General features: G+C 41.6%; 1 long non-coding RNA gene across 2 annotated transcripts in view; it reads right to left on the bottom strand.

Moving 5' to 3' along the window:
- Positions 1-1,595: 1,595 nt before the first annotated feature.
- LOC148532277 (uncharacterized) overlaps positions 1,596-6,791 on the bottom strand; it is a 147,848-nt gene continuing 142,652 nt past the window's right edge. For both annotated transcript variants that reach the window (XR_015877757.1, XR_015877758.1), the window contains exon 4: positions 1,596-2,754. This is a non-coding gene — a long non-coding RNA (uncharacterized LOC148532277). The remainder of the gene's footprint in view (positions 2,755-6,791) is intronic.

Below are 6,791 nucleotides of genomic sequence, written 5' to 3'. Positions count from 1 at the left end.
GCACAATACAGGACACAAATGTCTCCTACGGAAGTCTACACCATGAAAATTAAATATTGCTCTCTAAACTTGAGAAGGCATTTACAGAATGAGATAAGCTAACAGTTATTTCCTATGATTAGTACTATTTAAGATATACTGTACATAAAAAGAACTTAAGATGCCAAACTACCTACAACACAATATGAAAATCAGTAACAGAAATAGTGTTACTACAGTAAGACCCATATAATACACAAAATAACAAGCACATATTATAGCCACAAGTTGCCAGTCCCTGAATTGCAGTAACAGTTCGTTTTCGGCAATATGTTCACATCAGTATTAAAAATACAAACAACTGCAGGTAGTGTATCTCTATCCTGCATGCTGGCTGCATTTCTCAACATCTCTTCTGATTCTATGCAGATATACACACTGTGAGATATACTGTATAATATATATATATATATATATATATATATATACACACACACACACATACATATATATATATATATATATATATACACACACACACGTGCACACACAATACAAAATTATATTTTTTTTATTACAGTGAACAGTGTTTGTGGTGTTATAACGTACATCTACCTACAGTGTGCCACAGGTGATCTCCATGCCCACTAGCAAGATGTCACTGGAAATTATATTCAAATAGTGGCAATGTTAGCTACTGTATGACAGATATATACTGTAATGGAGAGAGGTTTGACATGTAATCCTCTCCCATTATACTGCCACTGCAACATTGCAACATGATAATGGAGAACTTCAAAAGCTCAAAATATAGGTTATGATAATGAGCTGTGTTCTAGCTGTTACTACACATAATTAAAATACTGTATACAGTAGTACTTAAAAAAAAAAGATTGACTAGACTGTAAAGTATGCGATTCTGAATAATAAGGCAATGACTTGTTGATTTTATATATCAACTATCTAACAAATGACCAACACATTCTAATATATATATCTATCTATCTATCTATCTATTAGTACACAAGACATTATGGATTCATGTACTTAAGACTGAGAAGTACTGGTCTGTGTCAGCTGCTAGACATTTTTCCAGTTTCTAATACGATATGACTGTATTATTGAGCTATAATATGCATGGTTACACACAGCTACACATTTCTTCTCTATATAACACATTACATGGCTGCGTTGGCTAAAATCAGCCTGATACCTCGCACTGATATTCCATACAGATCATGATTTGCAATTAACCACAGTACTATCATATTCTAATCAGTGGTTCTACCCTCTGCAATGTAGCAATACATAGTCGTGGGCAAGGAAACCATGAATTTGCACATTATCAGGAATCATGTCAGGATTGGAAAGGTTCAATTAGACCGGTAGCCATGATTTAGCTTCAAATATGTTTCATTATATCCCATCATAACATCATTATGGAGAACAAGTTTATCTGAATAAATATACACAGATGAACCAACAGATGTCAGTACATGTTGATTTGCTGATAAATGCATGATGCACAGGTAAATGACATGCAGATCTATCTTAGTGCACCTACATAATGTCTATTTCTCTACATACAAACACCATTCATTGTAATTTCCCAGGAATTCTTCATGCGAGGTAATAAAGGCCTCCTCCACCAGCCAGGCCTGGAACCTGCATTTTTATGACTTGTCCTGCATCAGTATGTGACTGGAGTATGTGAAGGCCCATAGTGAATACCACTATATTGTACGTGTGAATAGCAGGATCCATAGTAAGAATGTATGATGCATTTTTACAGATGGAAATGAATCTATTATACAATGAAGTAATTGGTGAATTACAATAAAGCATTACTGAACATCAATGCCCAACAAAAATAAAAAGTGTGTATGAATATACATATACATAACAAGAAACAAAACTCATTTGCATTGCTAAATAGAAACATGTAAATGTCCTGGGGCTTCTAATGGCAAACAGTGTGCTATTCAGTATAAACATATCCCTGATTACCTTTAACTACAGTAATGCAGATATTGCCATTAAAAGAAGCATTTCTATACAAACCCATAATGACAGTTCCATATCCACTACAGCATAAAATGCTATTAGGTACAGTATGTGGAAGAAGATCTAGGCTGAATTTAAAATTCAGTGTTTAGTCCCGTACATTCATCACGGCCATGCTGGCAACACAGAATGGGAGATGCAACAGCTACTACAGGTATGAGAAACATTGCATATACATGCAGAGCAGACGGACGTCATAGAGAACCACAATTATAGATAGCAGTTGATGTGGATATTATAATTCCAAGGAAATGGGTAAACAATGGAAAGAGTGGGTTTCCCGTACATACCTGGGCTTGAAGACACAGATCCTTTAGTCTGCTGGGTTAAAGCACTGGACATGGTGGGATTATGCTATTCTCTCTTCTACCTTGCATATCCACATAGGCAAACAGGGTGCAGAAATACATAAAAATCAAACAATGCAAAATGATTGGGGACTTGGGGGTTGAAACTGAAATCCTTTGCGTTGTAGGCACAATCCTTCCTGGCTCTGAACAGCAAATGTAAAAATACAGGTATGAGATGAATAAATCTGGGATTCTTCCGTAAACCACAATGCAGGGCTGGGATAACAAGGTCCTTTTGTGCTCAGATCCTGTAGGTTTGTAAAGGTGTCTGCGAGTAGGTCTGGAGGGCTTATTTGTTCCTTAGCTGATCAGTGCTGTTGCTATCTGCAGCATACTGTTCTCCTTTACAACACCCCCCATCCTGTACAGGAGAAAGAGAGATGGAATCAATATTTTATTCGAGAGAAGACGGTGGAAAAATAAGGAGAAGATCTGACATCTAGATACAGGGATGTTATTTTACAGCTTTTGTAACCCCCAAATTCAACAGCAGAGAGCAGAGGGAAATGGCTGAAAGATGGCCATACATTATTAATAAGATAGGTTCAGCTAAAGCATGCTCAGAATATGCATAGGGCTAAAGATAGACAGGAATTATTTACTGACTGCAAGAGAGAGGCACCAAGCACATCATCTGCCTCTTCTCCATACACACACACATAGCAGTTGTCATTGCCACAATCTCACAGCACCATTAATCCTGCCTTGCTCATAAACCTGTAACCTGGCACTTACCGACAAAATGCCTTGCCTCCTCCACAGTATGTATAAGGAATGTATGTATGTTTCTGGTGCAACTATACACATGAACCCATGCAAAGGAACGGAGATCTGAGCAGTGATGGCTGTGATGCGCACATTGACCCTTTGGTTAGTTAATGAGAGTACACCAATACGAATAAAGTACATATGCACGTATCAGACACTGTGTGGGCACATTGCAATTTACAATTAAAATGAAATTGCTGGGTTGGCAGATGGAATACAGAGGTGCAATGATCTACTTACAGACATGTCAGTTACTTCCAACCCTGTATTGCAGAGACCTGATTTCTCATCCCATCCACGCTATACACACACTGCCAGGATCTGGGAGAAGGGAGAATTTCCCTGCTAAGAATCTCTTCCCTGTGACTTGTGCTCAAACTGATGATTGGATCTCCAACGTCATGTTCCGTAATAAGGAAGAGGGGGCCCCCCTTGTGGCGGCTCTCAGAATTGCTATTGTACAACCATTCTGTGACTGCACGCTTCAGATACCTCTAGTAACCTTTAAAGTTAGAGAAAACGTTGATGAACTACAGAAATGTAAGTGTCTGTTCTTAAATCCGGATTGGCAACTGCATGTGTTTATACTTGCACACACTGTCTCTGGATTTATTATTACAAAGCTGTACAAACCTCAATATGCCAAGTAGTGACTACTATGATCAGGGACTGGCTGGCAAATTTTAGCATGGGGTGCAGACACAAGTGGCCCAGTTTTTCCACCATGGCATTGCAATGCGGAAAGACACATGATATTAGTGGGTTTGGGATGCTGGCTCTCGGAATCCCGAAAAACCTTCCCCTCTCCCTACCCTAACCCTCCCTGATGCCTAACCCTAACCTCCTCCCCTCACTGTCTAACCCTAAGATCCCCCTTCCTGGGGCTTAAACCTAATCCTCCACTCTAACCCTAATCCTCCCCCTAGTGCCTAACTCTAACCCCTAATCCTAAATCTAACCCCTTGATACTTACCCTCATGATGCCGGCGGTCGGTATCCTGGAGCCGGGATCCCAACCGTCGGCATCCCATGTGACGGGATGCTGACTACATCCCGATAATAGCCTCTGTAGGTAAGGTTTGTCTACTGTGGGTGTGCTTTAAATAGCCAATGAAATGTATGTTATGTCAAAGAGCTATAAACAGATACAATGACCAACCCCATCCCAAACCAGAAACCATTCTACTGACCCCTAAATAATGCACACAGCACTCTAGTGATGGATATGCAATGCAGGAACCATTCTACTTACCATTACACAATACAGGTACCATTCCTGTGACCATTATACAATACGGGGATTATTCTCGTGACCAATATACAATACAGGGACAATTCTTGTGACAGATATATAATACAGGCACAATTTTAGTAACATGTATATAATATAGGGACTATTGCAGTAACTGGTAATTATGATCATTTTTAAAAAGAATGGTTAATACATTTCCATTCTATAAGTAAAAAATAAATAAAAACATTACAAATATGGCATAATAATAATGTATTTTACTACTTGTTAGTGAACGATAAGCAAATATCTCAGGTAGAATATCTGCATTATGCTCATAGGCTATGAAGCTGCAGCACAAGTACTGTTTTTATTGATAAGTTCAAAGGCGATGGAACGGCAAATATCAATTAATTAAAAACCTCATATGGGAACTTATAGGCCACAGCCAAGCAAGAGTTCAGCACATCTAACAATGGCAGCAGCAGTGAAAGTGTGAAATACATTTTTTTACTCATTCACTAACTACCCAAGATCCTACCCAAGATCCTGGAATTGGATCTGGCTCTATAACAGAGCTATAGGCCTGATTCAGACCCACTCGCGAGAGGCTGTCCGCTCGCAAGTGGGTCGATGGTCTGCACTGCGCATGCGCACGACGGAGGGAGCTCCGTCGTGCGCATGCGCGAGACGAGACGAGCGAAGGACTTTCCTTCGCTCGTAGTGTCTGATCAAAGGGGGCGTGCTGTCGATGTTGATTGACAGCACGCCCCCTTTGGTGGGCGTTCCGGGGGCGTGCCTCCCAGACGGAGGCGTTCCCAAGAGAACGCCTACCGTCAGAAGCCGGCCCCACTGACATCACTAGTGATGTCAGTGGGAGTGATTTTGGCTTTGATAGAGCCAAAATCACTCCGGGCCTTGCGGTTGAGAAACTCACCCGCAGGCTTCGGCTCGCAGTGGCGATGGTCGCGATGGTCAAGACCATGGCGACCATCATCCTGCACGCTCGTATATGCTGTGGGTGGTGACCCACAGCTATACGAGCGTCCAGGAGGATGCTCCATATTTATGGAGGTGGGCCCTGATTCAGAGCGAGCGCTCTGGTCAGAGCGTCCGGCTCTGAATCAGGGCCAATGTCTTTTGTTAGTCGCACTGTCACACAAATAGCCGTACAGTACCTAGACATTTTTTCACCCTGGGGACCCTGTTCTTAACAATTCTTTTGTAATTTCCCCTAACATAGTTATTTGGCAGGAGAGACTTTAGATGACTTAGGGGTCTATTTACTAAACAGTGTTAGGAGACAGAGTGAAAAGTGATAAGAAAGTGATAAGGTGCCAATCAGCTCCCAACTGTCATCTCAGAGGCTGTGTTTGAAATATGACAGTTGGGAGATGATTGGCTGGCACCTTATCACTTTCCTATCACTTTTCACTCTGTCTCCTAACACTGCTTAGTAAATAGACCCCTAAATCATCTAAAGTCTCTCCTGCCAAATAACAGTGGCCAGTAACCGGTATATATTATACAGAGAGCATTGCAGTGACCTCTATTGTAATGCAGAGAATATTAAGGCGACTGCCATATAAAGCAAGGAACATCACATTGACAGCCATATAATGCAGAGAATTCTATGGTGACCACCATATAAAGCAGTGAACATCACAGTGCCATATACTGCAGAGAGGTTCACAGTGATCACCAGATCAGGGAGCGTCACAGTGATGTGCCATATAGTGCAGAGAGGTTCACAGTGATCACCAGATCAGGGGGCATCGCAGTGATGTGCTATATAACGCAGAGAGGTTTGCAGCAACCGTCAGATCAGGGAGCGTTGTAGTGACGTGCCATAAAATTCAGAGAAGTTCGCAGTGACCATTAGATCAGGGAGTGTTGCAGTGATGTGCTATACAATGCAGAGAGGTTTGCAGTGAGTGCTAGATCAGGGAGCGTCGCAGTGATGTGCCATATAATGCAGGGAACATTGCAGTGACCGTCAGATCAGGGAGTGTTGCAGTGAAGTGCTATATAATGCAGAGAGGTTTGCAGAGACCGCCAGATCAGGGAGCATCAGAGTGATGTGCCATATAATGCAGGGAATATCGCAGTGAAGTGCCATATAATGCAGAGAGGTTTGCAGTGACCACCAGCTCAGAGAGTGTAGCAGTGATGTGCCATATAATGCAGAGAAATTCGCAGTGACCGTCAAATCAGGGAGTGTCGCAGTGACGTGCAATATAATGCAGAGAGATTTGCAGTGACCACCAGATCAGGGAGCGTCACAGTGACTGCCAAATAATGTAGAGAGGTTTTCAGTGACTGTCAGATAAGGGAGTGTCGCAGTAACTGCCAGTTAATGCAGAGAGGTTTGTAGTGACCACCAGATCATGGAGCGTCGT

This window comes from Taudactylus pleione, unplaced genomic scaffold (assembly GCF_031769625.1).
Source record: "Taudactylus pleione unplaced genomic scaffold, aTauple2 ptg000080l, whole genome shotgun sequence".
NCBI lineage: Eukaryota > Metazoa > Chordata > Amphibia > Anura > Myobatrachidae > Taudactylus > Taudactylus pleione.
This window is presented reverse-complemented; position numbering and strand designations above follow the sequence as displayed.